Here is a 24,206-nt window from a genome sequence, read left to right on the forward strand (position 1 = left end):
TGGCTGTGGAAGATTATTTTATAACATAAAATCTAAAATATCTTTCAAAATTTGTTTAAGAAATAGATTAATTGAATCATAACTATTCATACAAGTGCTGTATGGCTTTAGCTGTGGATGAATAGTTGTTGCTGCCTGTGTGTGTCTGTGAGTGGCCTCGAGGTGTGGGGACAAGGAGGCCTTATCGCACACAGCTGGAGTCTGTCTATATCATAAAACATTAAAATTGTCATGGGGAAAAAAACACATGTAGCAGAAATAAATTAAAAACACAAGCAAATAAAGTTTGAAGGTTTAGGCTTGAATGTGACCTTGACTTGCAATAATAAAAAAAAAATTGTAAAATTGTCAGTTGCTCCTGGGCCAACTCAGATTATTGTTTGTTGCTGGAAAGGCTTCAATAAAACAGTTTGTGCCTTTTCCTGCCAATCCTTATGTTTTGAGTTTTATTTGAGTTCTGTGTCTGGAGCAAAGCTGCAGAGATATTTTTTTATCTTGCTCTAATGCTAACCACACACTAGAAGACTAAAAAAAGACTTTGAAAAGACTTTTGAATGACTAAAGTCTGACACCCTCTCACATCTTAAGACAATGTCAGAGTTTTTAGTCACAGAATATGATTTTGCAAAGACTGGGGATCTTGCAGAGCCACTATTTGCAATACTGCAACTAGGTTTTTGAGATTTCCCATCATGCACCTGGTGGAAATTTTACAAGAAGAGAAACGCTTCACTTCACTCTATAGTGGTACAAATGGGAAAATATGTTTACTGGGCATGTAAAGACCTGGGGCTCTGCCCAATTCACTGTAGAAATGTATATTCTGGCATATCATCACCCACTTTTTTATTTTTTTATTAACTGGTAAAATGTGCAGTTATTTTTTTATTTATTTTTATTTTATATAAAGATTTGCACATGAACAAAACATGCAGCGATTCAACATTGTTGGTTGGTGTTATGAACTAAAATAAAAAAAATAAAATAAACCATAAGAAACAAACAAAATAAATAACTGTCATGCATCCTTCCAGTCCTGACTCCCTGGTGGACAGGCTGACAAGACCGTGGCAGCAGTGCAGCTCCAGGATGCAGATGCGAGTGATGGCTATCATCCAGGCTGAAGCCTCACCAAACCAGCGAGCAGCACCCAAGTTTCCGCATCTGCGAGAAAATGGCAAACAAGAGAGATCCTAAAGAACAAAGCTACAGATGACAAAATGCCTCCAAGAAAGTTAACAGTGACACAGCAAACAATATATTTAGGAGCAAGTTCACAATCATAGCCTTCAACAAGCGACAGTGAAAAGGGCTGTAAGCATCAAATATCTGTGCAAAATGTTCCAAAGATTCAAAATGAAAGAGATGAGCAGTTTCACAACAAAGTAGTGAAACAAGAACACAGTTAGCGGACACTACAGAACCAATTCAGACTCAATTCAAGAGGAGCTGCAGAGAGGGCAGAGAGAACTGAGACCAGCAGTAAGAACAGACACGGGAGCTGAAGCCACCACCAGGCATCGATATTGAGCACAGGTCACTTAAGCTCCAACATACGTGGACATGGTCAGCCCCAAAGATGCCTCCACTGTAAGAGCAAGATGACACAGAGCATTATTTAACAATATTCAAGCAGATTGCACAAGCTGCAAGGTGGCCAAAAAAGACTGTGCTCTACACCTAGCACCACTGCTTAAAGGAAAGGCTAGAGCGGCAAATGTAGCCACAGACTCTGATGATGTATGTGAGTATGACAAAATCAAAGAAGCTGTCTTGAAAAAGTATGAGATAAATAAGAACACATATAGGCTGCGCTTCAGAGAGAACACAGTGCTTGAGGGGGAAACACCTAGAGAACTGTATACTAGACTGAAAAACCTGTCTGAAAAGTGGATGATGCGAAGAGAAAAGACCAAGGAGGAGATCGGAGATTAAATGGTTCCTTGAAATGGTCAACCCGGAGCTGAGAAGCTGGATTATTGAACACAGCCTGAAGTCATAGAACTAGGCAGTGGAAATGGCTGAGTCATTCATGGAAATGGTCCCAGCACCAGCGAGTTTGGGAGGTCAGGTGGCATTGGTCCTAAGCAGCAGGATAGTTTTACAGTCACTCAAGGCTACTGGGCAAAAGAGAGTTTCAGAAACAGCATGTTTAGAGATTATTGGTCAAATTTACCTCCTGAATGGAGGGGTCTGCAGAAGCCGCCATTTGCATTTCTTCTGGGTAGAGATATTCCAATTTTGGTAGACCTTCTTAACTCATCAAATGTATTGCATGTAGGCAAGGCTATGGTTGTTACTAGGCAACAAACTAGGCTTAGAGAGTCAGCATAGTGGTTAAACACACTAAATGACTTACTGTTTGCAGGGAAGCCTAGGAAGGAAAAGTAAAGAAAAGAAAAAAGGTGAGAAAAAGTGAAAGGCACTAAAATTGAGGAACAGCTAAAACCACCAGAGAGTAATGACATGTTATCATGTCTTGGTGTTACCAAGTAATATTTGTGAGCTGCAGAGGCAGGATGAAACACTCATTCTATTGTTTGCCAGGTGCACAAAAGACAAGTTAAAGGTAGGCAAAGGGAAGATTGTTCTGAAAGAAAATAAGCTGTACAGAATTAAAGAGCAATTCAAACAACTAGTGGTACCTAAATGCCTTCGACGTGATGTAATGAAGTTGGCACACTCAAACTCTTGGACAGGTCACAGCTAACAGGTTTTACTGGCCAGGAAAGTTTGTGGATGTAGTTTTTGTAAATCATGCCCATAATGTCAGCTGATGGCCCATAGACAAAAGTCTGACAAAGCTGCTTTAATAAATATGCCAATCATAGATGTGCCATTTACAAGAATTGCTAAGTAAAGACACGCCAGATTGTAAACGCACTGATACAACTTATTTCAAGAGTAGGCATTCCAAGTGAAGTACTTACTGAGCAAGGCACCAACTTCACACCGACAGATTACGGAAGTAAGGAAGTGTTTATTCTATTGGCCATTAGGGGAATACAGACCACGTCATACATACTCGGTACATGACAGAGACAGGAGCAGACTGCGACACATGGCTCCCCTTTGCATGTAGGGAGGTTCCCAAGTCCTCAACAGCATTTTCACAGTTCAAGTTACTTTTTTGGAAGGTGCATGGGCCACTAAACATGCTGAAAGAGGCATGGGAAGGAGACAACACAAGCATATGACAAAATGGAGGAGGCACAGGTGACACAGAAAAGGCGGTATGACAGAGCAACCAGAAGTAGGGAACTAACACCTCGTCAGAAAGTGCTCATTTTGCTGCCCACATCAGAAACAAGTCTAATGGCAAAATGGCAAGGACCATGTGAGGTGCAGCGGAGGTTAAGACCCACCGCATATAAACTGCCGACACTTGCTTGCCTTTAACAGGTCTAAACCAAAATTACCAGCCAGGCCACAAATTTTGTTTTAGACATTATGATTAATCCAGTGACATGGTGGCAGGCCTTTTTCTGGGCTGTCACTGGAATTTTTTTCAGACTTCATTTTGAAGTGAAAACAGAACATGTGTTTGGCACATGGCTGGCATTGCATGGTTAAACAATGTGAGCCTATTGAATCAAACTTGATCTTAAATTCAAAATGATGGGAATACCTCAAGAAGGGCATCCTTGATGTGCTGGATCTTCATTTTTGCAGCCCCTCCTCTTGATGACACTATGTTCATAAGCTTTGGGGAGTAATGATCAAGCTTTGCCATGAATGTTGATTCAAAACTGATTGTAGTAATTCTCTTGAATTCTTCACTTATCTATAACACACAAAATAAAATTATGTTTTAATTTAACCCTAAACATATAAGCTATTCCAGTGGGTCTCCACTCTGGTCCTGGAGTACACCCTGCCTTGATTTTTTTTTGTGTGTTTTTCCTCCAGAGAAACGCTACAATCTGCATGATACTAATAAGGGATAAGGAGTAATTTAGGACTAGGTTTGAGATCATGAGAAGCAGTTCATCATTCATTCACTGGCACTGCATCAAAAAGGTCAGGCCAGTGTTCCAAAGCACCAACAAGTGGGGCTAGGTTGACAACTTCCTGCCTGCAAATGGACAAGGTCTTTGCCATTTTCTCACTGATGATATAATTGTTGTCATGCGCTCGCTTCCTTTTGAAAGAGTTCACTTCAAGCTCTGGACATTTAAGTGTTCTAAGGCAAGGATGCTTTTGGATTAGTGCTTTTGCCACATGGTTTAACTGCACATTTGTAGGATAGGCAATATACTGAAAGATGGTTTCAGCTAATTTCTCAAGGATGTCAGGAAGAATCACTGTTGGACTGAGCAGAATTCCTTCTCTCTTGAAAGCATAGTGAGGTATTGGAAATTCCACTGGACAACACTGAGAGCGGTGTGTCATATGTTCAGGTGAAGAGAGAATCACTGTATCTTGGGATCCAGATGAGCAACTATCATAGAAAGGAGAAATTGAGCTTTCTGTTGCACTTGTGGCAGAGGTGCCCACATCAGTCAAGGTCAAAGTGACCATGGGGGGTTCAACAGCATGCACCACCCTAATTGTGTCTTTGTCCATGAGGTCACTTGTTGAAGCTAGAGAAAAGTACTCCTCTCCAAAATCACCCTCAATCTGGAATGTCTCTCACACAGCAGCACGAAGTTCATCCTCTGTCTCAGGGATTCCAGAAGGTAATTCTAGTTTCCGAATGTTGTGGTCCTGAATTATGATTAGCAGGCTGAGACATTGCAGCATCAAACTGGAAAAACATTACTTTGGTTTACCATCAATATTTCACATACACACACAGAGTACTGTTGAAAATTCTTAGGCAGCCAAGTTTTTTTTTTTTTTTCTCAGCAGTGAGCTTTGCCAGTAAAAAACATTACATAATAATTGAATAAATAAAAATAAACAAATACAGTAATAAGAAGTATTTCCTATTTTCAGTAAAATTACTAGTATATTGGTTAGAAGAACAGTAGAAAGAACAGTTCAGCCACTGTATGAATTTGTTAAATTCCATCAGTAATACACCTGATTAAATTTAATGAAGGACTGATTAGATGAACTAGGTATTGGGTGGTAACTTTATATACTGGACTTCCTCCAGGAGAGCTTCAGTTAAGCTAACACATTGATATAAAATCACTATATTGTTTATTTGTATTTATATGAATGGTAGCATTTTTCAATCAATTTACTGCCTCGATAAATGGTTTTACAAAGAATTTTCTTAAATGTCTAAGACTTTCACTGTACTGTATACATTACTGTAAACAACAGATACAAAAACAAATACATTGTGAAACCAACACTCAAAATAGGTCATCCACTTGCAATGCTTTACCATCATTAATGTCAGTTAATTTCTTAAGCTGGTTAATTTTTATTGTTGGTTCACTTCTATTTTTAAGTCAGGTAGTGTTACACCTAACACTTGGTTTTGCTGAACCCACCACAAAATACAGAGGTCTGGTCTGAATGTCTGTTTCTAGTTCAACTAGCAGGCTCGTTTGTATTTTCTAGAAGAAAAGGAGACTTGTAGAGGCCAACTGCATGAGTTCATGAGCCAACTGCAAGAGCAGCAATACACTGTGTACACAATTATTAGGCAAGTGAGTATTTTGACCATATCATCATTTCTATGCATATTTTCCGACTCCAAGCTGTATAAACTTGAATGCTTACAGGATTTAAGCATATCAGGTGATGTGTATTTGAGTAATAAGGGAGGGTGTGCCTAAGGAGATCAAGACCCTATATCAAGGTGTGCACAATTACTAGGCAGCTTCTTTTTCTCAGGCACTATGGGCCAAAAAAGAGATTTAACTGACTCTGAAAAGTCAAAAATTGCAAAAAGTCTTTCAGAGGGATGAGGCACTCTTGAAATTGCTAAGATATTGGGACGTGATCATAGAACCATCAAACGTTTTGTTGCAAATAGTCAACGGAGTCACAAGAAACGTTTTGAGAAATAAAGACGCAAATTAACTGCCAAAGATTTCAGAAGAATCAAACGTGAAGTGACCAGGAACCCATTATCCTCCAGTGCTGTCATATTCCAGAACTGCAACCTACCTGGAGTGCCCAGAAGTACAAGGTGTTCAGTGCTCAGAGACTTGGCCAAGGTAAGGAAGGCTGAAACCCGACCACCACTAAATAAGATACATAAGTTGAAACATCAAGACTGGGCCAAGAAATGTCTGAAGACAGATTTTTCAAAGGTTTTATGGACTGATGAGATGAGAGTGACTCTTGATGGACCAGATGGATGGGCCCATGGCTGGATCAGTAACGGGCACAGAGCTCCACTTCGACTCAGACGCCAGCAAGGTGGAGGTGGGGTTGGTATTATTAAAGATGAGCTAATTGGACCTTTTTGGGTTGAAGATGGACTCAAAATCAACTCCCAAACCTACTGCCAGTTTTTAGAAGACACTTTCTTCAAGCAGTGGTACAGGAAGAAGTATGCATCTTTCAAGAAGACCATGATTTTTATGCAGGACAACAATCGATCGCATGCATCGAAGTACTCCACTGCGTGGCTAGCCAGTAAAGGCCTTAAAAATGAAAGAATAATGACATGGCCCCCTTCCTCACCTGACCTAAACCCTATTGAGAACTTGTGGGCCCTTCTTAAACGGGTGATTGACGGTGAAGGAAAACAGTACACCTCTCTAAACAGTGTCTGGGAGGCTGTGGTTGCTGCTGCACAAAAAGTTGATTGTCAACAGATTAAGAAACTGACAGACTCCATGAATGGAAGGCTTATGACTGTGATTGAAAAGAAGGGTGGCTATATTGGTCACTGATTTTTTTTTTTAAATGTCAGAAATGTTTATTTGTCAATTTTGAGTTGTTTGTTTATTATTCTCACTTTAACAGATGAAAATAAACAAGTGAGATGGGAAAATTTGTGTTTTATTATTTAATTGCATAATAATTCTGCACAGTAATAGTTGCCCAATAATTATGCACACATAGATATTCTCCTAAGAAACTATAATAAAATTAATCCTCAAAAATACAACTTGCCTAATAACTGTGCAAAACAGTATAGACTTTAAGAGTCAAAAAATTAAGAGAAGGATTATGCCTAGCCCTGAATTGTGTCGCATTCTAAAGGAGGCTCTCTATTAAAAGGAAACTTCAGTGAAGAACTAGGCTTGTCCCCCTGTCCAGAAAACAAACCCTTAATATTTCCAAATATAATGTAAACAAGTACAAAAACAAACATTATTTATGAAGGTCAGTCTACCACAGGGGACATTACAAAACAAATCTCTTTAGTTGAGAGTGCATTTAATTTGACCTATTTGCCACAGATGTGACTACATCTTTTAGCATCTCTCTTTTGAATGTATTATTCACAGGAGTGCAAAGGAATTCAGGTTGAAAAGAATATTCCTTATATAACCAGCATAAATAATACAAATCAGATCATTCCAATTGAGTAGCTAGTGCCACAATAACACAGTGTTTGCGATCTGGACACGTGACTCAGTTGGTCATTTTGTTTTCAGTACTTCCTTTGTCTTCCTTTCGTACATTCATATCTACCATTGACAGCTTGGTTACCTGTAAACAAGGTTCTACACTACTGACATGCAGATGATATGCAACCATTAACTGATATTTCACTGAGATGGACAGTAGAATGTTTCGAAAACTGTGGGTATGTCTAACAACACGCTTTCAACTGTTCAACTGTATCCTTAAGGTTCATAAGAACCTGCCATGTTGGCTCAGTAAAGCCCAATTTTCATGAATATTCCCACCAACAGTTCTTCTTGAAGCAAAATTTAGAGGAACTGGCTGTGGTGCATCCCTTTTACGTGCCCACCTGTATTGGAAATTTCTGATTAATCTGTTCAGTTGATCAAGAGTGCAGTACTTTGTCCTGATTAAAGCATTAAGGCACAATACTAACTCCAAAGGTACAATACCTTCAAAAAGATCATGGAACAAATCAGGTGGGTAACCAGATAAAACAAAATGTTTTAGCTTTTCTGTTAGTGGACACTGTCTCTTTACTCCAAAGCAATTATTAGACACAATTGTATTCTCCTGTGCAATCTGGATGTGCACTCTGTGCACTTGTTTAATCCTAGGAAAAAAAATTCACTTACTAACTTCTAACTTCACTTATTTGGAACTGTGACCTTTCTCCAAGATAGAAATGGCAGAAATGTGAAATAGAGAAGCTCTCAACAAACCCCACAAGAGAATGAGCACAAAGGTTGTCTGCAACAACACAAAACACAGTACCTTTGACCTGTCTGCTTAAAGAAAATATGTAAATTTCTTCCTCTTCTAGGCTCATAAGATCTTTCAGTAGGGGCTCTAACACAGCACTACATCCAAATTGTTTTATATCATCAGCTTTACAGAGAATGGATAAATAGATTGAAGTGAGTGAGGATCGGAGCAAAGGAGGCACATTAACTAAAACCCAATACACAGCAGTGACTTTATGCTTTTTTCTGGATGTTCCAAGTGGATTACGTGCAAGACTCTGCAGATAGCGTTTATAGTTAGTGCTTATGTCATAGCAGTATTATGCATGATAAGATATAATAGAGGTTTCAAACACGTCCCTGTGGAGGCAAATCCACAACACTTTGTGGGCCTAGCACGCATGGCCGGTCTCTCTCTCTCTCTCTCTCTCTTTAATTGCCTTTGTGTTTGTATGTGTATTTAACTGTGTAAGAGGCTGTTTAGCTGTTTAACATTCAAATAAAGTAAAATTATTTTCTTATTGCAATTAACAGATTACCAAACTGCATAAACTGCTGTTGCTGTTAATGATTTTAATGGAAGAATTATACTACACAGGTATTAGTGAATGTTTACAGTTTGAAGGCCGGGAATGTAACGCACTGTATAGAGGTTGACATTTGTTAATGTATTCTAACATTCACGGAGCTGATGGGTAGCAGGGCTGTCACTTAAAATTACATTATTATGAGAATATCCCATTGTTTTGCTAGGAAGTGTACACAGAAAGATGTGTTAATGTGCACCGGCAGAGCACACTGTGATCAGTCTCACAACTGAAAACTTTTTTTTCTCATGTAAAATCATATTTTGCTTTAGTTTTGTTTGTACAGGTTATTGTACAGATGGTACAGTCATATTGTTAAGTCAACAAACATTTTCATACTGACTGCCGATATACAAAACAGTAACTCACTCAAGTAGTTATGACTTGCTATGCCATACTGTTTGCAATATTATTATTGTTGTTGTTTTTGTAAAGAAAACATTATAATAATCGTGATATGAAACCTACAAAAAGGCAGTGATAAAAGCTAGAATAACAATATAAACATGCCTTTTTCTGGTGCGTGTATCTACTTTGGCTACTTTGGCTGTTGAATTTTGAACAAGTTAAATTCCCACAGCCATATTGGTAGTCTAGTGCACAGTACGTATATGGTTTTGAGAAAAAATAACACAGTCTTAGTGAGTAATTTGAGTAATTGAATGGCAGGGCCAATAATAACACCTTTCTTAAACTCATATTGACTATTAGTGAGTGACAAATAGATATTTTTCTTTTTGCATATAAACATCCTTTCCTGTCCATTACTTTTCATTCCTGTTGCTTCTGCTGTTGACGTATTTTACTTTTGTCAGCATAAGGGGGGCGTTAACTGCTTTCCATGATGAATACAATTACCTCAAAGACCTTTCCACATATGTTCCTCTAAAGGTTTAATTACACTGATAGTGATCAAAGCTCCCCACTTTTGGGGAAATGAGACTGCTATTTGTGTTTTACTGCCTTTGTTCACACTGTTTCCTGTAGGTCGGTGAAATGGTCTAGGAAAAGGCCAATTAGTATAGACTAAAAATAAGAGTGGTGGAAAAAGATCACAGAAAGGTTTGGATACTGTGTAAAAATCTTACTCGGTTAAAAGTGAATGTTTAAGCCAAGTTGAGTATCAATCAAAAAGCATCAACATAATCATATTCAAGTAAATGTTTTAACAATTAACAGTAAAAGTCAAAAAGTAAAAAGGATTTTTTAAATTGCTTAACCCTTAGCATGAAGTGATCTCACACTTCCTCACCCAGACTAGAGAATCTACCTACTCTTAATCCTTTAGGAAGATTAAGAAACAGACAATGCATAAATTCGGAGATCAGTTACAGAAATTTGACCACAACTGGGTCCTGCTAAGGCAGTGCTTGGAAATGAGAAAAGTCAAATCAAAATGTCATTTCCTATAGAGAATATTATGCAAAGACACCAACAAAATGTGTCAAGGCCAAAAGTATGTGAACATCCCTTGTGATTATGATGTTCAGCTATTTCAGCACACCCATAAATAAACATTAGTAGTAGAATGAGCCATACTGAAGAGCTCAGGGACTTACAGTGTGGTACTTCGTAGGATGCTACCTTTCCAGTTTGTCAAATATCTGCTCTGCAAGAGCTGTCCCAATCAACTGTAAGTGTTCTTACAATTTTTCCCAACTGGATACACACATTTCTCAGAACATTACACATGTTCATGTACATTTAAATCATGATTGACCGGTTTTTGATTTTATTGAAAAGTGATTTTGTAAATTACAGTTTTTCTCAATCAATTTTTTTGCCTTTCTTTGAAGCACTAATATCATTCTCTTTTTTGTGATCAAATATTTATTGAAATTCAACCATCAACATTATGCAAAAATAGTACAAGTACAAATAAAATGAAGTAGAAATAAACAAACAATTAAGCATTACACACGTAACAATGGGCATATGCATGAGAAGCACTAAATTCTAAAATAAAAAGAGACAGGGTTACACAGAGACAGAGACTCCCTCCAGAACAACATGCTTTTTGAATTAAGCAATGTTAAGCACTCACAAGTCATTCCGAATCAAATTAGGTATGGTTATGGGCACTAATCCAAATATAAAATCTGATTATTTAGAGGCCACCTATGCCCACTGTATGGATAAAAGTGCAAGGGACCTTCATGGGGCATAGGCTATGTAGATGATGACTTACAATTTCCATGTGCTGAAATATGCAAGAAGTCAAATGTGTTCTGTGCAAATAATTAAAATGAATTAGCTGATGATCAGGCCTCTTGGACACATTTTGAACACTGGACCATACTGATTCCCAATTAAAATCAAGATCTAAACTTTCACCTCCACAGCCAGTCTAGTGTCGTATAAGCAGCTTTTAGTGAGAACTGGTTGACCAAACATAAACTGCTACAAGATGTTACATCAGTAATGCCTCTTGTGTCAGTCATTACAAGATTCACACCGTCGCACCGAATTTGATATGCTAATCTCTGGAGGCTGATGTTAGCCACTAAATCTAATTTCCATTTTATATTATATAGTACAGATGTTACAAGACAGGACCCATACAGGCATCTGAATGTAACTGCTACATCATATAAGGTGGAACGACAAATAAGAAACTAGAAAATAGAATAGATGGACACTTATGTCCATCAAAACATTTTTTATAGACAGCTTGATTAGTTATAATTGAGTGATTTGGTTTTGTCATTGACTCTTGCTCTTGTCGCTTGCTGTTAGGACACGGTGAAAGAGGGAGGAAAGCTAAAAGTTTGTCGCTACACTTGCAAAGTTTGTTTTTTCAGTCAGGACAGAGTGCTGCACAGGCTCAGCAGACTGTAAATAATGCAAGTGTTAATGCTAGTATAGATAGAGTGAGTGTTGAGGTAGTTACTCAAAAAAGTAATCTATTACAAAGTACTAATTACTTCTCTCAAAATAGCTTGGGATAACATTACTTAGTACTTCCTAGAAATGTAAAAAAAAATGCTAATTTCTTGTTACACCACAATACTAAATGAAGGGGGGGGTGGTGTACCAGTACTGACATTCTTTTTTTTAATAAATATTTTTATTAAACATTTTAAGGCAAAACAAAGATATTATTGTACAAAATACGTGATGAAATCATTATAAGCAACATACAATTAAAGAGGGGGAGAAAGGGGGAGAGAAAAAAGAAGAAAAAAAAATAAATATAGCCGATGAGTGAGTGGTCCAAGCACGCATAAGCACAAGAAGCTCCATGCACTTTGAGCCAAATAGGCCTAATCAGGCCTCATGCAGTTTGGGCCAAATAGGCATAGAGGCTGAAATGAAGTTTGAGTTTATCAAAAGGCCTTCATTTGTCATGAACCATTTTACTTTCAACATATGTTTACATTTCTATGGACTGATCTACAAAGGTTTGTAGAACATGCAAAGGATTATCAACATAGATGTCAAAAATACATGAGCAATGGTAAAATATCTGTCATAGTTGTGTTTGCAAGGGGTTTTATTTCTCCATGTTTAAGGCTTTAATCAGGCCATAATGAGACCCAGTGCACTCATAAGGGACCCTTTTGACAAAGAGGAGCTCACTGAAAGTGGTTTAGAATTGGTCAAAAGGTCTCCACATGTTATGATAATTGATCAGGGAACTTGATCAAAGCTGTTCACTGAGTTATGTTCAGATTGACCTTTTGACCTTAGTATAATAAGCTGTAATTGTTGAAGGAATAATTCAAAATACTACACAAGGAGTGAAATATTTGACAAAACATGTAATTACAAAGGTATTCAGGTCAGTGAACTGAATCAAATGGCACCATGTGTTTATCTGTAGACTTTGTAATAACACTGTAATAGCATCTTTAATGATTTTTGAGGTTTTTGACAGCTAAGGCGCCCTCTAAAGGTCATATGTGGACCAAATTTTGCACACCCTGTCTGAGTCTCAATATATATAAGTGCTCAAAGTTTTGAGATGATACACCAAAAGACTGATGAGTTATAGCAAATCAAGCTGGCTATGCCATGGCCGCAGTGATGTATTGAAGGAGCAACACCAGGTCGAGTGAAAAAGTCAATATTTTTTTGATAATTATTTACCTAGAGAGGCCACAGAGTATTTCTAGACCAAATTTGAGAAGTTTGGATTAAAACTCAGAGACTAGTTCGAAAAGCATGGTTTTCAAACAGTTAACGATTACAAAAAAACTCTGCATTTTTATAATAAACATGCAATGGTAAAATTGTTTGGCATACTGTACTACATAAGATTCATAAAGAGTTTGTGTCAAAAATTGTAATAATATGTTTATATCATGTAATAATATATGATTTTTATGAATAGCACCCCCCAGTGGCCAAATCTGTTGAAACTTCACTGGTTGTTAGAAAGGGGCTACATGTAGACATCATTCAAGTTTCAACATGATTGGTCAATGTTAAGCCTGTCAAAAGCCTGCTGAATGCTGATTGGCTGATGGCGGCCATGAATTTCAATGAATCAAATTGTCTTTCAAGATTCACTTATAGTATGTCTAGTAGATGCTACCTGTCAAGTTTCAGCTCAATTGGATGCACGGATGCTGAGAAACAGTTAATTTGCAATTGCCCCGCCCCTAATGACGTATGCCCACCAAAATTGATATGCTAGCACAGAATCTTGTCCTAAATGTGCATGTCAAGTTTCAGTGTTGTTGGCAGAAGCATTCTCCACTTATAGAGTTTTAAATGAATTATGAGCTATGTCAGAAGGGTTTATTAGCATATGGCAGCCATATTGTTGACAAAAGTCAACATTTTTTTGATAATTATTGAGGTTCAGGCTCTTCTGAATTTTTTGATACCAAAAAGATGAGGATTGAGTGAAAACCCTAGAACTAGTTCGCAAAAGTAGGTTTTGCACATTATGCAAATTAGCAAAAAATCTAAGTGGGCGGAGCTTAATGGTCCAAATTGCAAAACTGTTTGGCTTGACCCAAGGAATCAGGCAAAAAAATTTTGTCTCTACACATCATGGTGTAGATGTTATGAAGCAAAACGTATTTTGATGCTCTATAGCGCCCCCCTTTGGCCAATCATTTTTGTTGCCTGGCGAGATGCATAAAAACTACATCTAGCCACCAAGTTTGGTGTCTCTAGGACTTACGGTCTGTTCTCCACAACACGTTTTTCAGGAGAAAAAGAATAATAAATATAGCCGCAAGCGGCAATGAGCGGGTTCAAGCACGCAACAGCAGTACGGGCCCTTGTGCAGGTTTAGCCCATTAGGCCTAAAAAGGCCTCAAGCATCTGGTTTAGGCCATTAGGCCTAAAAAGGCCTCAAGCCTTCTCTTATATTAGGCCTAGAAAGGCCTCAAGCCTTTGTATAGTAAGTCTTTGTATAGTGAAATCTTTGAATGAATAAGTCAAAATAAAAAACAAGCAGTGCAATTTTTGACATAACATGCAATTAGACAGTTGTTCCTCTTAGTGGACTGAGTCACATGGCACCAATTGTTTATATGTGGGCCTTGTAATAACATTGTAATAGCATTTTTATTGATTTGTCAGTGTTTTTGAGTGCTGAAGGACCCCCAAAGGCCAATCTGGACCAAACTTGGCATACTCCATTAGAATCTCAATTTGTATACATGCTCAAAGTTTGAACATGATCTGATCAATGAATGTTGAGTTATAGCTAACCAAGCTAACAATGCCACGTATGCAGGAATTTGGTGATTAATTCACATGGCCCTGAGTAGAAAAGTCAAAATGTTTTTGTTAATTATTTACCTACAGATGCCAAAGAATTGTTCTAGACCAACTTTGACAAGATTGGATCAAAATCCAGAGACTAGTTCGAAAAGTAGGGTTTTCAAACATTTATCGATTACAAAAAACTATACAAATTTTTAATAAACATGTATAGGCAAAATTGTTTGTCACACTGTATTATAATAGGCTGTAGGTGGAAATTGTAATAATATTGTAATAACATGTAATAATATGTACATTTTTGAAATTGCGCCCCCCAGTGGTCAAATCTTTTGAAACTCGACTGGTTGTTAGAAAGTGGCTACATATAGACACCAGTCAAGTTTCGTCATGATTGGTCAATGATAAGCCCTTCAAAAGGCCTGCTGAATGCTTATTGGCCGATGGCGACCACAAATTTCGATGTATCCAAATGTCCTTATAGTCACACTTGTAGAATGTCGAGAGGATGCTGCTTGCAAAGTTTCAGCTTGATAGGATGTACAACTGCAGAGAAAATGCCCTGTTTTTGTTGCTCTGCCCCCTAATTACTTATGCACACAAAAATCGAATGGCTACCTCAGAATGGGCTACTGACATGGCCTGTGAAGTTTGAAATTTTTTGGCTGAAGGATTCTTGAGTTACAGATTTTTCAATTAATTCTGAATTATTTTGAATTTATCCAGAAGGGTTCATTTGCATATGGCAGCCATGTTGTACGGAAAACTTGAAATGTTTTTGATAATTATTGACCAGGACACTCTTCTGAATTTTTTGACACCAAACACATGAGGATTGGGCAAAGATTGGAGGACGAGTACACAAAAGTAGGTTTCGCACATTTTGCAGTATTGCGAAAAATCTAAGTGGGCGGAGCTAAATAATCAAAATAGCCAAAAGGTTTATTTGGACCCATAGAACCAGGAAAAAAATATGGCTTGTCTGGCAAAAATCTAGTTTAGGAGATATAGACCCTAACGCGTTGGCCTTCGCTGTAGCGCCCCCTTGTGGCCGACTGGGCTGGTTTCTTGCGCCTGAGTAGCGGGAGGGACTACTACCTATTGACCAAGTTTGGTGTCTCTAGGACTTACGGTTTGGGCTGTGCGTTCCGTTTCAGGGCAGAAAAATAATAATAATAATAAATATAGCCGCGAGCGGCAATGAGCGGGTTCAAGAACGCAACAGCAGTATGGGCCCTTCTGCAGGTTTAGCCCATTAGGCCTAAAAAGGCCTCAAGCTTCTGGTTTAGGCCATTAGGCCTAAAAAGGCCTCAAGCTTTTGGTTTCGCCCATTAGGCCTAAAAAGGCCTCAAGCCTTCTATTATATTAGGCTTAAACAGGCTTCAAGCCTTTGTACAGTAAGTCTTTGTATAGTGAAATCTTTGAAAGAATAACCCAAAATAAAAGACAAGCAGTGCAATTTTTGACATAACATGCAATTAGAAAGTTGTTCATCGAAGTGGACTGAGTCATATGACACCAATAGTTCATATGTGGACCTTGTAATAACATTGTAATAGCATTTTCATTGATTTTTCAGTGTTTTTGAGTGCTAAGGCACACCCAAAGGCCAATCTGGACCAAAATTGGCAGACACCATTAGAGTCAGAATATGTATAAATCCTCAAAGTTTGAACATGATCTGACCAATGACTGGTGAGTTATAGCTAATCAAGCTAACAATACCACGTACGCAGAAATTTAGTGATTAATCCACATGACCCTGAGAAGAAAAGTCAAAATGTTTTTGATAATTATGTACCTAGAGATGCCAAAGAATTGTTCTAGACCAAGTTTGACAAAATTGGATCAATATCCAGAGACTAGTTCAAAAAATAGGGTTTTGAAACATTTATCTATTACAAAAAAACGATACAGATTTGTAATAAACATGTATAGGCAAAATTGTTTGTCCCAATGTACTACAATAGGCTGTAGGCGAAAACTGTAATAATATTGTAATTACATGTAATAATATGTAATTTTTTGAAATAGCGCCCCCCAGTGGTCAAATCTTTTGAAACTCGACTGGTTGTTAGAAAGTGGCTAGATATAGACACCAGTCAAGTTTCGTCATGATTGGTCAATGTTAAGCCTGTCAAATGGCCTGCTGAATGCTTATTGGCCGATGGCGACCACAAATTTCAATGTATCCAAACGTCCTTCAATGCACACTTGTAGACTGGTGAGAGGATGCTGGATGCAAAGTTTCAGCTTGATCGGATGTTCAGAGGCAGAGAAAATGCCCTGTTTTTGTTGCTCCGCCCCCTAATTACTTATGGACACAAAAATCGAATGGCTACCTCAGAATGGGCTACTGACATGCCCTATATAGTTTGAAATTTTTTGGCAGAAGGATTCTTGAGTTACAGATTTTTCAATTAATTCTGAATTATTTTGAATTTATCCAGAAGGGTTCATTTGCATATAGCAGCCATGTTGTATGGAAAACTTGAAATGTTTTTGATAATTATTGACCAGGACACTCTTCTGAATTTTTTGACACCAAACACATGAGGATTGGGCAAAGATTGGAGGACTAGTACACAAAAGTAGGTTTCGCACATTTTGCAGTATTGCGAAAAATCTAAGTGGGCGGAGCTAAATAATCAAAATAGCCAAAAGGTTTATTTGGACCCATAGAATCAGGAAAAAAATATGGCTTGTCTGCCAAAAATCTGGTTTAAGAGATATAGACCCAAACGTGTTGACCTGCGCTGTAGCGCCCCCTTGTGGCCGACTGGGCTGATTCCTTGCGCCTGAGTAGCGGGAGGGACTACTACCTATTGACCAAGTTTGGTGTCTCTAGGACTTACGGTTTGGGCTGTGCGTTCCGTTTCAGGGCAGAAAAATAATAATAATAATAATAATAATAATAAATATAGCCGCAAGCGGCAATGAGCGGGTTCAAGCACGCAACAGCAGTACGGGCCCTTCTGCAGGTTTAGCCCATTAGGCCTAAAAAGGCCTCAAGCTTCTGGTTTAGGCCATTAGGCCTAAAAAGGCCTCAAGCTTTTGGTTTAGGCCATTAGGCCTAAAAAGGCCTCAAGCCTTCTATTATATTAGGCTTAAACAGGCTTCAAGCCTTTGTATAGTAAGTCTTTGTATAGTGAAATCTTTGAAAGAATAAGCCAAAATAAAAGACAAGCAGTGCAATTTTTGACATAACATGTAATTAGAAAGTTGTTCATCTTAGTGGACTGAGTCACATGGCACCATTTGTTTATATGTGGACCTTGTAATAACATTGTAATAGCATTTTCATTGATTTTTCAGTGTTTTTGAGTGCTAAGGCACACCCAAAGGCCAATGTGGACCAAAATTGGCAGACACCATTAGAGTCCAAATATGTATAAATCCTCAAAGTTTGAACATGATCTGACCAATGACTGGTGAGTTATAGCTAATCAAGCTAACAATACCACGTACGCAGGAATTTAGTGATTAATCCACATGACCCTGAGAAGAAAAGTCAAAATGTTTTTGATAATTATGTACCTAGAGATGCCAAAGAATTGTTCTAGACCAATTTTGAAAAGACTGGATCAAAATCCAGAGACTAGTTCAAAAAGTAGGGTTTTCAAACATTTATCTATTACAAAAAAATGATACAGTTTTAATGAACATGTATAGGCAAAATTGTTTGTCACATGGTAATACAATAGACTATAGGCAAAAATTGTAATAATATTGTAATAACATGTAATAATATGTAATTTTTTGAAATAGCGCCCCCCAGTGGTCAAATCTTTTGAAACTCGACTGGTTGTTAGAAAGTGGCTACATATAGACACCAGTCAAGTTTCGTCATGATTGGTCAATGTTAAGCCTGTCAAATGGCCTGCTGAATGCTTATTGGCTGCTGGCGACCACAAACTTCAATGTATCCAAACGTCCTTAAATGCACACTTGTAGACTGGCGAGAGGATGCTGCATGCCAAGTTTCAGCTTGATCGGATGTTCAGAGGCAGAGAAAATGCCCTGTTTTTGTTGCTCCGCCCCCTAATTACTTATGCACACAAAATTCGAATGGCTACCTCAGAATGGGCTACTGACATGGCCTGTGAAGTTTGAATTTTTTTGACTGAAGGATTCTTGAGTTACAGATTTTTCAATTAATTCTGAATTATTTTGAATTTATCCAGAAGGGTTCATTTGCATATGGCAGCCATGTTGTATGGAAAACTTAAAATGTTTTTGATAATTATTGACCTTGAGGCTCTTCTGAATTTTTTGACACCAAACACATGAGGATTGGGCAAAAATTGTAGGACTAGTACACAAAAGTAGGTTTCACACATTTTGCAGTATTGCGAAAAATCTAAGTGGGCGGAGCTAAATAATCAAAATAGCCAAAAGGTTTATTTGGACCCATAGAACCAGGAAAAAAATATGGCTTGTCTGGCAAAAATCTGGTTTAGGAGATATAGACCCAAACGCGTTGACCTGCGCTGTAGCGCCCCCTTGTGGCCGACAGGGCTGGTTCCTTGCACCTGAGTAGCGGGAGGGACTACTACCTATTGACCAAGTTTGGTGTCTCTAGGACTTACGGTTTGGGCTGTGCGTTCCGTTTCAGGGCGGAAAAAGAATAATAATAATAATAAATATAGCCGCAAGCGGCAATGAGCGGGTTCAAGCACGCAACAGCGGGACCTCCTGCAGGTTTAGCCCATTAGGCCTAAAAAGGCCTCAAGCTTCTGGTTTAGGCCATTAGGCCTAAAAAGGCCTCAAGGTTTTGGTTTCGCCCATTAGGCCTAAAAAGGCCCCAAGCCTTCTATTATATTAGGCTTAAACAGGCCTCAAGCCTTTGTATAGTAAGTCTTTGTATAGTGAAATCTTTGAAAGAATAAGCCAAAATAAAAGACAAGCAGTGCAATTTTTGACATAACATGTAATTAGAAAGTTGTTCATCGAAGTGGACTGAGTCATATGACACCAATAGTTCATATGTGGACCTTGTAATAACATTGTAATAGCATTTTCATTGATTTTTCAGTGTTTTTGAGTGCTAAGGCACACCCAAAGGCCAATGTGGACCAAAATTGGCAGACACCATTAGAGTCCAAATATGTATAAATCCTCAAAGTTTGGACAGGATCTGACCAATGGCTGGTGAGTTATAGCTAATCAAGCTAACAATACCACGTACGCAGGAATTTAGTGATTAATCCACATGACCTTGAGAAGAAAAGTCAAAATGTTTTTGATAATTATTTACCTAGAGATGCCAAAGAATTGTTCTAGACCAAGTTTGACAAAATTGGATCAATATCCAGAGACTAGTTCAAAAAATAGGGTTTTGAAACATTTATCTATTACAAAAAAACGATACAGATTTTTAATAAACATGTATAGGCAAAATTGTTTGTCCCAATGTACTACAATAGGCTGTAGGCGAAAACTGTAATAATATTGTAATTACATGTAATAATATGTAATTTTTTGAAATAGCGCCCCCCAGTGGTCAAATCTTTTGAAACTCGACTGGTTGTTAGAAAGTGGCTACATATAGACACCAGTCAAGTTTCGTCATGATTGGTCAATGTTAAGCCTGTCAAATGGCCTGCTGAATGCTTATTGGCTGCTGGCGACCACAAACTTCAATGTATCCAAACGTCCTTAAATGCACACTTGTAGACTGGCGAGAGGATGCTGCATGCCAAGTTTCAGCTTGATCGGATGTTCAGAGGCAGAGAAAATGCCCTGTTTTTGTTGCTCCGCCCCCTAATTACTTATGCACACAAAATTCGAATGGCTACCTCAGAATGGGCTACTGACATGGCCTGTGAAGTTTGAATTTTTTTGACTGAAGGATTCTTGAGTTACAGATTTTTCAATTAATTCTGAATTATTTTGAATTTATCCAGAAGGGTTCATTTGCATATGGCAGCCATGTTGTATGGAAAACTTAAAATGTTTTTGATAATTTTTGACCTTGAGGCTCTTCTGAATTTTTTGACACCAAACACATGAGGATTGGGCAAAAATTGTAGGACTAGTACACAAAAGTAGGTTTCACACATTTTGCAGTATTGCGAAAAATCTAAGTGGGCGGAGCTAAATAATCAAAATAGCCAAAAGGTTTATTTGGACCCATAGAACCAGAAAAAAAATATGGTTTGTCTGGCAAAAATCTGGTTTAGGAGATATAGACCCAAACGCGTTGACCTGCGCTGTAGCGCCCCCTTGTGGCCGACTGGGCTGATTCCTTGCGCCTGAGTAGCGGGAGGGACTACTACCTATTGACCAAGTTTGGTGTCTCTAGGACTTACGGTTTGGGCTGTGCGTTCCGTTTCAGGGCGGAAAAAGAATAATAATAATAAGAAGAAGAAAAATCCGCACAATTCCAATAGGGTTCAATGCATTGCATGCTTGAACCCTAATAAATATAGCCGCGAGCGGCAATGAGCGGGTTCAAGCACACAACAGCAGCACGGGCCCTTCTGCAGGTTTAGCCCATTAGGCCTAAAAAGGCCTCAAGCTTTTCTTTTAGCCCATTAGGCCTAAAAAGGCCTCAAGCTGTGGGTCTTATTTATAGGCAGAGTGAATAGAACTGAAAGGAAGTCAGTTCATCAAGACGCCTTCAGTTGCCATAAACAATGAGCAGATGAGAAGGCTCTCAATTACAGCTTAGGTCAACAACTGAGTGAATGGAGTCCAGAAGTTGCAAGGAATTTCAGGAAGACAGTTGAGTTTATTCCTGTGACTACTGGCTGTAGTGCTGGAAGTATTATTATTTTTATGAAGCATTAGAGAGCTGCAGTGTGGACTGAAATCGAGTGTGTGCTGTTGAGTACAGTCCTTGGGTGCCTGAAAAGGTCTTATTGTGAAAGAGTGGGAAGTGAAGATAGTTGTTAACTAACCTGTTTCAGTGGAGACTGTGGGTGACAGACTTAGGATATTAAAGTGTCTTTGCTCTGTCAGTGGTTCACTGGACCCCTTGGGTGCCAGACTCAGGATACTGAAGAGATGCTGCTCTATCAGTGGTTCACTGGACCCCCTGGGTGCCAGACTCAGGATACTGGAGAGTTGTGGGTGTATCAGTGGTTCACTGGACCCCGTGGGTGCCAAACTCAGGATACTAGAGAGTGGTCGGCTGATGCGTAGCTTCAGTGGACACCTAGAAAGAAGGGTAGAAAATATCAGCAAGTTGTTGAAGGAATGTTTGTCTCACTTGAGCTCTTGTGTGAAACAGTCAGGACAGGGGAGTTGTTGTGTGATCAGTGTTTTGCTGTAGGTGTTGGTTGCGAAGTGTATGATTCCAGAGAAATGCTGGCTGAGTTACAGCTATAATGGTGTGTTGAGAGACAGAATAGAGGGAGAGTTGTTGACTTCAGGTATGGTGTTCTAAAATGAGAAATAAAGAGACAAAGTTGTGTTAAGGTGTGATATACAAGTCATGTGTGGTTATTTTGTTATGTACTATGAATATGTTTAGGAGTTGTGCAGTAATTACTGTAAAAGTCTTTTTGCTGAATGATGTTTACTTGGTTAAGCATTTTAGTTTGTGCTTTTTATGAGCATAATGTCCATAAGGGGTGCTAGCAGTGTAGAGGGAGCCTGTGTGTGTAGAACTGCAAATGAAGGCAATGTGATCAATAGTGTGGAACAGTTAAGAAAAATGTATGTTTTAGTGGGGAATGTGAAAACAGAATGTGTGTATAAGTAATATAAAAGTGGTAATGGTTTAAGAGTAGTGGATGTGACAATGTAGTCCATTTAAGGCAATTATTATAAAGATAGTGTGTATGAGAGTGTATCAGTGTTAATCCATGACAATTTATATTTGAGAAACAAGTGTTTTAGCAGGGTGTAATATTCTGTAATGGTGTGACAGCTGTAGTGAAGGTTAGGTTGTGCTTTGTATGAAATATATCAGGGAGTTGTAGTGTATATAGTGATGAAGTGCGTACATGTAACTATGTTGTGTACTAAAGTCCTAGGATGGCAAACTTAGTCTGATTGAGAATTGTTGCTTCATTGGTGGTTCCAGACTCAGGACACTGGAGAGCTGATCAGTGGTTCACTGGATGCTTTGGATGGTAGACTCAGTATACTGGAGGTTTTGGCTGATATGTTGCTTCAGTGGACACCTACAGGCAAAGATGAAATGGAAGACATCACAGAGTTGTTTTCATGTGTAGGTCAATGGAGTGATTTTGGGTTTGTGAATGTGGCCCACTGTTTGTAGTGTGTATGCAGTATGCAATATGTCCATAATAGTTTATTTCATTGTATGTGAGTGTGAAGTGTATGTTGCTTGAAATATTTGAACATAATTTGCTGGCAGTGATGGGTTGAAAATGCAGGACACATGGGAAGTTAATTAATATTTGGTATTTGTAAAGATAACAAATAATGACTGCAGTGAATGTGTTTAACATGATTATATGAAGATGTATCATAGGTTATTATAGTGAAAGCATGCTATAAAAAGCCTTTTTTGGGGTACAAAGGACATATTTCAAAGATGTACATGGTATCAGGTAAGGTAATGTAAGTTAGTTATGGACAGTTTTGAAATTAACAAATGAATGAAAATATAAGCAAATATTATCAACTGGGTTATTAGAACAAAGTGTCCATGAATTGTGTTGATAAAAGTGAACTGAATGCTTAACAGAGCAGTTTTCTGATAAGGAAATGTGCTGTATATGAGAACACAGTAAAGTTTACATAGAGAATATAAGGTGAGGCTGATGCTATGAAAGGTCGTGTAGGTCTTAGTAATGCTAGCTAGATTACTGTATATGGTGTTCTGCAGTACTGAAGAGGGGCAAAGGAGCGTGCTATGCTTCACTGTGTGGTATGACATGTACAATAACAAACACCCTCTGATTTGTTTTGTGAGAGTATGATCGAAACAGGAAGATCTGACGGATAACCATTCCTAAAAAATGTTCTCAACACACAAGATATGTGGAAACGCTCAGCTGTAGTAGATAAAAATAGGCGTAGGAGCAGCTACATGCTAAGTTCCACAGTGGAGACTTAGCCCTGGAGATGTAGATAACCGGGTAAGTGAACACTTGATAGTATATTACATTCTGTATAGAAAGTTTTAGCACGTTTCAGGAAAAACAACTTACTTTACACCGGAGAACCGTGTTAGTCGTTCAATAGGTTTGTGCTGGAAAAACCCATGTGACCAATGACCTCTGAACGCGCATGGATACAATCATGTGACATCGGTGAAAAACGTATTCAACAGAAACGAACCGGTAGTTGTTCATGGTTTTAAGGCAATAAAAATCCATATGCGTACACATTTATTCAGCTTTCATATCAAGGCTACAACTTAAATGTGAAATAATAAGGAAAAGTTATTTCTGTGTAGTTGTGTAGACCTTATAAGAGTTTTGCGAAATATGAGCTGTAAAGATGACCTGTAAGGTGATATAACTCAAAAGTCATGTTTAGTAATTACCTGTAGTGCTTTACAAATAAATTAGGTTATTTTAAATGCGTTGGAGATCAAGATTTAGTAGAGTCAATTTAGCAGAGCGGAGTTATAAGTGCAGTTCACCTTTTTAACCGCTAGATGTCATTTATGTTCATGGTTTTAAACACAGAGAAAGGAACCTTTTTAGATAGAAGATCAAACAAAGCTTCGCTGGTTCAGGAAGCTTCGCTTTACAGTAACTAGACAGCACAAATCTGTGTTTTATCA

At 38.3% G+C, this 24,206-nt stretch overlaps 1 long non-coding RNA gene across 2 annotated transcripts; it reads right to left on the reverse strand.

Annotated features, from left to right (window-relative positions):
• Positions 1-924: 924 nt before the first annotated feature.
• Positions 925-23,730, reverse strand: LOC118825124. 2 transcript variants are annotated; one of them, XR_005008638.1, is made up of 4 exons: positions 23,626-23,730; positions 22,450-22,629; positions 21,400-21,656; positions 925-1,164 (listed from the first exon to the last, which is right to left on the reverse strand). It is a non-coding gene; the product is annotated as an uncharacterized LOC118825124 (long non-coding RNA). The 2 variants fall into 2 exon arrangements; XR_005008637.1 differs by lacking the exon at positions 925-1,164 and having other exon boundaries at positions 21,257-21,656.
• Positions 23,731-24,206: the final 476 nt, after the last annotated feature.

This window comes from Colossoma macropomum, unplaced genomic scaffold (genome assembly GCF_904425465.1).
Source record: "Colossoma macropomum unplaced genomic scaffold, Colossoma_macropomum, whole genome shotgun sequence".
In the NCBI taxonomy this organism is placed as follows: Eukaryota; Metazoa; Chordata; class Actinopteri; order Characiformes; family Serrasalmidae; genus Colossoma; species Colossoma macropomum.